We start from the raw sequence: 11,087 nt of genomic DNA, 5'->3' as shown, positions 1-11,087 counted from the left end.
GGGGTGACCCACCTTAGGTTTCAGTGGAGCTGTCTTGAGGTCCTGCTTGGAAACCAGCACATCCCTGAAATTCTGTAAAAAGAGCTCCCTGACAGCAGAAGGGGACGTGATAGCTGTGAGGGGCAACTCAGCGCACCTGTTGACATGTTTCACTTCCAAATCGGCTTTTGGAAGTCTGGTGAAATGATGGCCAGTTCTTGGCAATGACCATACAAGAGAAGTGGGGTCTGAATGCCTTCATGGACTTGTATCATGGCAACACAAGACTTCATGCCCAGCTTCAATGTAGCCTGAAAAGAACCCAGGGCAAGTGTCATCACAGAACCATCTGCGGTGAATGTGGTAGTAGAGGGTGGCAGCTGTAGACTGCTTCGAGGAATCTGTAACATGTCCAGGTGCCGTTGGCCGATGACAGTGACGTCCACGCTTGTGTCTGGCAGCATCTGGATTCGTGAAGTAACGTTGCCATAGACAAGATGGACACAGGTGAGCTTGGGGGTCTTGTGAGTAGCGGAAGAGGTAGATCCCACATGACGACAATTGCCATTCTTCCTTGCTCGAGATTGGTGAGAAGAGGGGGAAGCGCCTGCTCCAGCACTGCCTGATGAACCACTCTGTCCGTCGTCATTTATCTTCATACGGCAGCACTTGTCGTAGTGTCCTGTCTGGCTACAAAAGCAGCACTGGGCATTATTGGCGGGACACTTGGCAGTCTTGGCCCAATGACCCCGGCGACCGCAGTTGTTACAGGTACTGTCAGTAGCAGGGCATTTCCCAGGACCATGCTGATGGGCACAAGACTGGTAGGGTCGGCATGAAGCTGAAGTGGGGTGGGGAGTTGAAGTCGATTGTGAAGGAGCTGTCCTCTTATGTCGTTTGTTCTTCTTGTAGGAGGAGATTGCACATAGCTGACTTGGTACAGAGTGGATGGCGGAGGCTGTACTATGAGTAGCCTCATACGGGCGACAGCAGGTCACCACTTCCTGTAAGGATGCACCTGTATCCTTGCCAATGAGATGCTGTATCAATTCCTCGTCCCGGATGCCCATCAGGATCACCATCTTCAGCTGGGTTTCCGCACAAGTCCGTGAATTGCCAGGGCATAAGTCTATCACCTCTGCCAATTTCTTCAGTCTCATGTAGAAGGAGGAAAACGACTCCCCCTTGGCTTGTTTGCAGCACAGTATTTCACGCCGGGGAGAGCTTCATTATGAAGACTCTTAATGTGTGACTGCAACTTGTCAAGAACTTCAGTGACGGTCTAATCCATGTCAGGGGGAATCCCTAAGGTGTGTTCTAGAATCCGTTGTACAGCCAATAACATGCACATGCGTAATTGGATCAGTTGTTTTTATCTTGGCATCCTCTGGAGGTCAACCATCGTAGAAAAGTCCTGCCACCGAAGGCGCCATTCACGGAAAACTTGAAGTGAAGCATCCGCTTGGGGGGGGGGGGCTTAGGGCCATGGATTTCTGAGGAAGAGGCAAGTGGCTCACTGCTGCAGATGTAGTAACTGAAGTCAATGTAGCAGGTGAAGTGGTGGCACTTGTAGATGTAACTGAAGTCGAAGTAGCAGGTGAGTTGGTGGTGCTTGCAGGAATTCAAGAACAGGAGTAGACTGTAGCACCAGTCGAGCAGGGCAGTACTCCTGAGGTGGATGGAAAGCTGATGACAGGGAGTGCTGGAGCTCCCGTTTCATCAGCCCTCAGGACTAGTTCCTGACCATTCCCCTTTGCTGAACTTTTTCAGTGTCTCAGTTACACAGAGAGAAGGCCAACATGCTCTTCAACACAAATTTCTCTATCTACACCAAACTACATGCACAGTACACACTACACTTCCTTATCCAAAATTCAAAAAAAAAATCATGGCGTCTCATCACCCAGCCTCGGAGTCCCCAGGGAGGGAGACCATAAATGTCCCCACCTTCCGCCCCTCTCTTTGTGACGACTCAAGGTGCCTGGAACCACTGTCTGACTCTCTTCTTCATTTCTGCAGCATTCGCGGCCTTTCCTCTAACTTTCACTCTGTTGAGCACCACCTTTCCTCCTCTAAACCTCACCTTTTTCTAACTGAGACTCAGCTGTCTGAGGCAACTGACAGCAAACCCTTTTCTGTATCCTCCTACTTTCTCTATACTCATTTCAAAGCCAAAGGTGGCTGTTGTGTATATATACGCAATGACTTATCTTGCTCTCGTGTTCCTGAACTCGATTCTTGTGAATTCTCTACACTTTGGCTTCGGCTTTCCTGTCATTCTCTGACTAAATATATCTGTGCTGTTTGCTTATCCCCTAATTCTACTGACTGTCAAAATTTCATTGACTATCTTACTTCTATGATGGAACACATTCTATCCATTTCTCCTTTCTCTGAAATCTCCATTTTAGGAGATTTCAATGTTCACCACCACCTTTGGCTCTCTTCTTTCATTGTCAACCTGGTGAACAAGCCTACATCTTTTCTATCCTTAATTACCTAGAGCAGCTTGTACAGCACCCTACCCGTATCCCGGACTGCCTTGGAGAGAGCTCCAGCATACTTGACCTTTTCCTTACAACTAATCCTTCTGCTTACAGTGTTAATCTATTCTCTCCGTTGGGCTCCTCCAATCACAACCTTATCACCTTAACCAACCTATCACTCCGGTATGGCCTGTGGACCCTCCAGGGAAACGTCGTCTGTGGCATTTTGGAGCCGCGGATTGGGAGGCCCTCAGGCAGTACTTCTTTGATTTTCCCTGGAATGATTATTGCTTCCATGGCCGGGAGCTATCTGAGTGTGCCTTGTGCATTACTGAGGTTATTCTCTCGGGCATGGAAGCATACATTCCTTTCTCATATCCTTTGACTAATGCAAGAAAGCCTTGGTTTAATCACACTTGTTCTAATGCTGTCCGCAACAATGAGAGGGCCTACAAAAGGTACCTGAGCCAACCTACCTCCGAATCACATCATCTTTACATTTCTGCCCGGAATCGTGCTAAGTCTGTTCTTCGCTCTGCTAAAAATAATTTCATCAGTACTAAATACTCTCAATTCTCCAACTCAAATTCTTCCCGCTCCTTCTGGCACCTTGCCAGAAACCTTTCTAACAACTTTACCTTATCATCCTTCCCTCCTCTTTTCTACTCTGATGGTTCTGTAGCTATTTCTTCCACTGATAAAGCAGATCTCTTCGTACAGACTTTCTCCTCCAATGCCACCTTAGACGATTCCTCCATCACTTCCTGGCTCTGACTTCCTCATGGCTGACATGAAAATGTCTTCAGCTGATGTATTTTCTGCCATCACTGGCCTCTATACTAACAAGGCATATGGGCCTGATGGAGTCCGTCCTTTTGTTCTCAAGAACTGTGCTTCTGTGCTTAAACCCTGCCTAGGCAAACTCTTTCGCCTTTGTCTGTCAACTTGTACCTTTCCTACTTGCTGGAAGTTTGCTCTCCTTCAGCCAGTCCCAAAGAAGGGTGACCACTCCCAACCCTCCAACTATCGTCCAATTGCTTTAACGTCCTGTATTTCAAAAGTTTTCGAGTCAATTCTTAATAGAAAAATTTAAAGGCATCTTTCCTATCACAACTTTCTTTCTGATCGTCAGTACGGGGATGCGCCACTGGCGATCTTCTCACCTACCTTTCACACTCTTGCTCATCCTCCTTTCGGGACTTTGGCGAAATCTTTACCATTGCACTTGACATCTCAAAGGCTTTCGATCGAGTCTGGCATAAATCTATAATTTCCAAACTGCCCTATTATGGTTTCTATCCCTCTATCTGTGCCTTCATCGCTAGCTTCCTTTCTGGTCGTTCTATAGCCGCTGTTGTAGACGGCCATCGTTCTTCTCCTAGATCTATCAACAGTGGTGTTCCTCAGGGCTCTGTCCTATCACAAACTCTCTTCCTTTTATTCATCAATAACGTTCTAAGCTGTACATCTAACCCTATCCACTCATTCGCTGATGACTCCACCCTTCACCTCTCCATTTGGTTCCCGCAACACCCATCTCAGCAGTTATTTCAACAAACAAGGGATGAAGCTATGGCACACCTAATGTCTGGCTTGGCTCGAGTCTCTGACTGGGGTAAAAATAATCTTGTTTATAATGCATCTAAGACTCAGTTCTTACAGTACACCTATCAACCCGTTAAAATCTTCCACAGGTATACCCACTAATGTTTAATAATATTCAGCTTAATCCTGCATCATCCTTGAACATGCTTGGAGTTTCATTTACTCGGGACTTATCTTGGAAAGATCATATTACATCTCTTGTAAAATCTGCTTCCAAGAGATTGGGTGTGGTAAGCCGACTCCGTTCTTTCTTTACCCCAGCACAATTGTTGACTCTATACAGGGGTTTTATCCACCCCTATGTGGAGTACAACTCTCATGTGTGAAGAGGCTCCCCACATACAGCTCTTCTCAGTAGGGTGGAGTGAAAGGCTTTTCATCTCATTAACTCTCCTCCTCTTACTGACTCCCTTCAACCTGTGTCTCTTCGCTGCACTGTTGCATCTTTATCTGTTTTCTATTCCTAATTTAATGGTCACTACTCCTCTGAACTGTCTGCATGCATTCCTCCACCTCTACGACGGGTGCGTAGCACCCATCTAGCAGCAAACTCTCATCCCTTTTCTGTCCAACTTTCTAATGCAAGAGTTAACCGTTACTCCCAGTCCTTCATTTCTGCAACAGGTCAGCTCTGGAACTGTCTCCCTCTCTCTGTATTTCCTGCTGCCTATGATCTCCAGTTTTTCACACGCCGGTTGTCCAAGCATATCGAAATGAATGGATCTTGAATTTGGCTCTCTCTTGTATTTTGCTTTTCTCTTGGAGGGAACTGTTATTGTGGGCTGATGGGCTTTGGTTCCTTCTTCCTTGCATAAAAAAAAAAAGTTCGGCACAGCCTCTGACGAATGAGTAGGCAACGGATCAGGTGGGGAAAATACTAGGGGCACGGGTGGATCAGGTTTGGGTGCACGCAAAAGCTGAAGGAATGTCATAAAACGATCGTAATCTTTCCTTCTTCTAGTTTCTTCCTCACGGCGATGGATGGCTTCTTTTTTTCTGCATCTGCTCTCTGTTTCCTGCCTTCTCACTTCCTCTTCTTGCCTTCTGCGAACCTCGTCTGTCAATCGAGACTGTTCTAGATACTTAATTAGGTGCAAAAAATCTGCCCCAGAAGCACTGGAGGGGTGGGTGTAATGTGGGCTCAGGAGGGGGAATGAGCCGTAGTTCTGGGGGCTCATCCAAGATCCGCCTGGCTCTCACGGATCCACCTCGGGCTGATCCACATCCACATCACTGTATGGGACTTCCTCCCCTGCATGTGGGGTGTCTCTGGGCTCCACGGGAGTATCTAGGTCATCCATGATGCCTCTTGTAACTTGTAGGAAGTCACAGAAGTTGAAAACAGCCAGGAAACACAAATGTTCTTATTTAGTTGTGAAGTGAAAGTTGTGAAGTAAGTTGTGTGGCAGTGCGACAGTGTGTTGCATGAGACGGCGCTGCTGGCCGCACGAAAAGACTGGCAGTGGGGAACGGACAATACCAGCACGCTCACACCTCGCCACTCAGTGCACAGGGAGAGATGACGCGGAAGGGTGTGGTGCAGCGCTCCGGCCATGAGGCAGTGGGGCCAGTACCTGAGCAAACCACACAGCGTAGGACTCTGGGGAAAACACAACACTGTACTACAGTACATAACACTTCACTGCACTACACAACACTTCCTGAACATTGGCACTGATATAACACTGGAGTTTGTTGTAGTCCGAGAGAATACTGGCTGAGACACAGGAAGGCAGCTCAAAATGGTGGCGTCTTGCGGCGTTGCTCCAGCCCTCTGTATGTAACTTCACTAGAACTTCGTAGATAAACTCACTGCGCCATGTAGGGTAAGCCTGGGCGTGGCTCCGTAGGTTATGGAGTGGAAGGAAACACAGTTCTTCCTGTAACACGTTCTACTAGAGGGAAGTTACGGTAAATTACATGAGGGCACCGACATGATGCTTGGTCGGTCCCGAGGGCGAGCTACTCTCTCTTCTAGACTGGGCATGCACACTGGTGAAGCAGGCTAGCAAGTTACAGTGTTGCCGCGTTCTGCATCAGTGCTGCCACATGTAATAGCAATATTATAAAAGGAGGCATGGGAAATTACATGATACATATTACATGACAATTCACATATCCACAAAGACCATCAGAGAACTGTCTTCCACATTTAATTTTATGCATGTATCCTCCAGGCAAAACCCAGCTGATCTGCTCTCGAGAGGCTCGACAGTAAAGGGATTGATCAATGATGACTTGTGGTTTAAGAGTCCTAAATGGGTACTTAATAAAGGATGACCTAACAGAGACAGTATAGTATTGCTGAGGTTAGTGTTGTAAACTTGGATCCGGTAGTACCTGAGCCAGATGCAATAGCCATCAGTAGATTTCCATCAGTAAAACAACTCATTAACACAAGCAAATTTGTTGTAAATTTTTAATGATAAGAAAGTGGGGTACGAGGAGTTTCATCCCATTGAATATTGGCTGAAAAAGCTACAGAGAAAATATTACAGAGATTTTTGACCTTTTATGTCAAGGCACAAGGAGCAATAATAAGCTGATAAGAGATTTAGGGTTATTTTTAGACAGAGAGGATAATCAGATGCGGTGGCAGAATAGTATAGGTTGATTTGCCTCTCCAAACTAGACATCCTATATTGTTACTCAAAGATGATTATTGTGTACAGTTTATTGTCAAGGAAGCCCACGAGTTAACTCTTCATGGTGGTGTGCGACAGGGTTTGGCCCAAGTCTGAGAAAGATGGATTCCTAAGGGTAGACAGGTTGTAAAGAAATATCTCAAGAGTTACATTATCTGTAGGAGGTATGAACATCACCATATGACTATCGAGGACCACCTCTTTTACCAAAGGATAGGGTAAATGTAAGTCATCCCTTCAAAGTAACTGGAATTGATTACACAGGGGTTATATTGCTATGGGTAAGGGAACTCCCCATAAGGTATATATATGTTTGTTTACTTGCACATAAACAAAGGCAGTCCATCTAGAAATGGCAGAAGATTTAAGTTCAGAGACATTCCTGAACATATTCAGAAGATTTGCAGATAGAAGGTCGTGTCCTAGTAAATTAATATGGAACAATGGAACCAATTTCGTTGGAGCATCACCTCCACTTTTAAATATGATGAATGACCCAAAGGGTAAGTCGACACTGGGAATCCGAAATTGTACCTGGCAGTTCATAGCTCCTAGAGCACCATGGCAAAATGGATTTACAGAATGAATGATTGGTATTGTGAAGAACTGCCTTAGGAAAACCTTACACAGAACTAAGATCAACAGAGAGGAGCTGAGAACAGTAATAACTGAAATTGAGGCTAGGATTAATGACAGACCTTTAACCTATCTGGAGGATACTAGCTTATCAATTGAAGTTTTGACACAAGCTTATATGCGGTATGGCAGAAGGCTCCATCTGGTGCCTTGTGTGGCTATCCAGGAGGAAGTAGCTGATCCCTCGATACAGAACAAGGAACTAGGACATCTGCATGAGGGATATCAATGTCTGAAAAATGCATTGGACATATGGAATAGACATTGGGGAGAGGATTATCTTTTGAGCCTAAGAGAGAGATTTTGTGGGGCTCAGGCTGCCAGCAACAAGTCAGTCATAAACATAGGAGATGTGGTCTTAGTAAAAACAGAACAACCAAGATCCCAGTGGCCATTAGCTAAAGTCATGTCCACACATCCAGATTCGGAGGGGGTGCTGAGACTCGTAAAAATTAAATGTAGGAGACATATCAGTATAGAAACCATTGATAAATTGGTGCCCCTTGAGTCAACGGTTACCCCAGAGACTGTGAATGACGAAGAACAATTGGGTCAAGATGAGCAGGCTGCAGCACAAGGTTTTTGAGATCTATGGAGAGAGCTTCCGGCTAGGGGTCACATTACATGATACTGCACATCATTTTTTGCCAGACTTCAAAACTGTGGGAAAATTTTCCCCCCAGAGCAGTTGCAGTCTGCTACCTTTTAAAATAGTTGTCCCTGTTGAAAGCAGAGGCAAAACCAGGAGGCGTTTATGACTAATTCGAACGTGTTTTTAACCCAGAAATTGCACTCTACTTCTCATTAATAAGTTCTCATTAAGAATTCTTATTAATAAATTAAATGCTACTGCATTTAACGTTTGTGGAAAACTGTATTGTAAATACGTGTAAATGCTTTGGAATATTCCATTGTTACGACTGCGCCTGCACAATAGGATGACGTGGAGTCCTGATGGGAAAAAAGAGAGAGGTCTAACATTTCTTGACGTAAAGTAAATTTTTGGCTTCAGTTTTATTTAAAACTAAAATTAAGTTAAGTTCGATTATCCTTGTAAATTTCATGAAGCAATTCACTGTATTTAGGCAGTTGTAATTAAATAATATTTGGCATCTCTGAATCCTGTGACGGGAGAGAGACATGCCATTTTTCATTCTGTTCTAAGGCTCGTTCGAGCCGCACCTTGTGTAAATCGCACCAAGGACACTTGGAAAGCCCCAGGCAAATCGACTGAGACTTCAAGCCCATTGTCATCTGTTATTCTGACTCTGTCTAGCTAAGTAACCTTTATGATTTGGAAAAATTGAGGTGACTAGCTAGGATGTAAGGAGATAATTACAGGTGAGATAGATTATTATTTATACCCTAATTTCCTAAGAGACTTCTAGTATTACACTTAATTTTTGTTGACAAACATTTGCCAGAAAAGAGAGTGCAAAAAATTTCTGACACCGACTCAGTTGTTCCATAAAGATTACACTGAAGGAGTGTTGTTGAATTTAACCATACGTGAAACCCACTGGTCCCATTTGAATTATTACTTGTGACATGTGGCATTGGTTATTCCTGCAAAACAGGTCATTCGGCAAGGCTGTGGAACCAAGGTTGCAGGAAAATAGGTGTTGTACCTGTATCTGTTCTCTGTCAAAGATAAACGAGAAATGTTAGAACTATTGGGAGTAGGAAAAGAAAAGTTTACACTGGCATAATTAGTTGAAGCGAGAGAGACGGGTGTCAGAACTGAAGTGAAAGTTTGTGACTCAGCAGATGGAACAATTTCTGGTTTAACAAAAGATTTCCCTTTTCTCAGATGAGTAATATTATCATGAGAGTGCTCAAATCCAGTGGAACCTGACTCTGTCGTCTCTTGATGATGCTGTGGTATTAGTTTCATGTAATGTAAACTTTCTAAAGTAAGGAAATGTCACGAATAAGTAAGTTGGGTGAAACAGATAAAATGGAAATATGACTGTAGGTAATTATATCGATAGGCAGATTACTCCTGCTGCCAAATGTTGATAATACATGTAGCTTAGGAGGTTGGAACTGTAGTTGCAGATTGGCGAGGCAACTCAGTCACTAGTATGGGCTGCTGCCAATGTAAAATCGTGAGGCGTTGGATAACATGGGAATTGTATATTTCAAGGTAGGTTTTTCTTTGTCTCACTCCCCCCTCTGTCTATCTGTGTATCGTAATTGAAGGTGATGTAGAGACACTCTGGGACTAAGGAGTTTTATTGTGCCACAATTGTGGTAGGTGGTGGCGATCATCATCCATTCACTTGATGTGGTGCTGCCCACTTCTTCTTTAGCATTTATCATTCTTTTTCTGTGCCTGCCCTCCTCTCTTCCTATTTCTCCCATCTTTCCTGTCACTTCTTATTGCTTTTCTATCACTTATAGGTGGCTTTACATCGAGTGACAAGCCAAATGGTTTCAAGTAAGCCAAAAACCATTTACAACGCTGGGTGGTAACCGTATAACCAAACCATAAGTGCTTCCTACGTGTCAACAAGTGGGTTGGTGGAGGGTTAGTGCCCCTCCCCGTAAAACAAATAACAAAGTCAAATGACCACCCCTTACGGGATTATGGCGTCTGGGAATAGATAGATAGATAGTTTTATCGTTCATTGCCTACCCATGGACATGTGATGACGGACAGAATGATGTGATTCCAGTAATTGACAGAATGACAGATAATCTCTTCACTCTACTACCTCTTACTCTCCCCGATCTCCTGCCTCCTTCTGATACGCTATTCCTCACTAATGCTTCCAAATTCCCTTTTGACCCTCACACCTGATTTTCTGGGTATATATTAATGCCTGGCTTCAGGCTGGCTGACGTGTGTGTGTGTGTGTGTGTGTGTGTGTGTGTGTGTGTGTGTGTGTGTGTGTATGTGTAGTGTCCAGCATGTTCCAGTCACGTAGGTAACTGGTTTCTGTGAGTGGGTTTGACATCATGAGTTTTGACATTTATGGTAGTCTAGGATCAGGTGATGTTAGTCTTTTCTTTTCCTGATGCACCAGACACCTGCTTAATACATATTGTGCTAGTGTTACATATTATGCTATGATTATATTAATGCCTATAACTACAAGGGAAGGGAAAATTTTCTTGCAAAAAAAAACATACTTATGTACAACAACAATTAAGGAAGGGAATATTTATATTGGAAGTGTTTACAAGTTAAGAATTTATATGCACAAGAAGGTAAGAAAAAAAAACTGGAAGTAAGAGAGAGGATCTGCAAAGATGTTTTAAGCACAGTGATACACTAAACTGCATTAGCACAACTTTAATAAATGTACAAGAGTAACTGAGACTCCAAAGATAAAATTGTTTGGAGATGGGTAACAGTTATGAATAAGTTCTTCACTGAATAATTCTCACTCACCACCAAATCTTGCAGAAGAAGGTATATTCCCATATGATCCCAATTATTGTTGAACAAGGAATATAGGGGCGAGTTGATGTGTTGCTACGTCCACACGCTGATGTGGTGAGATTACACACACACACACACACACACACACAGCTGGTCTGGCTCATTGGCATTAAGATATGTGATGCGATATATCAAAAGAGAGTCCCAGAAGACACTCAGACAGTCCAGGGAGAAACACTGACAATGTAGCAGATGTAGTAAACTTATCACACTGCAGAAAGAAAAGGTGGCTACTTCTCAGCTGCCACCATTTTTTGATTTTGTGACATGTAATTGTGACAGAAGCTG

This window comes from Coenobita brevimanus, chromosome 99, assembly GCF_032717465.1.
Source record: "Coenobita brevimanus isolate Jiangsu-jjx chromosome 99, ASM3271746v2, whole genome shotgun sequence".
In the NCBI taxonomy this organism is placed as follows: Eukaryota; Metazoa; Arthropoda; class Malacostraca; order Decapoda; family Coenobitidae; genus Coenobita; species Coenobita brevimanus.
Note: the sequence above shows the minus strand (reverse complement) of the source record.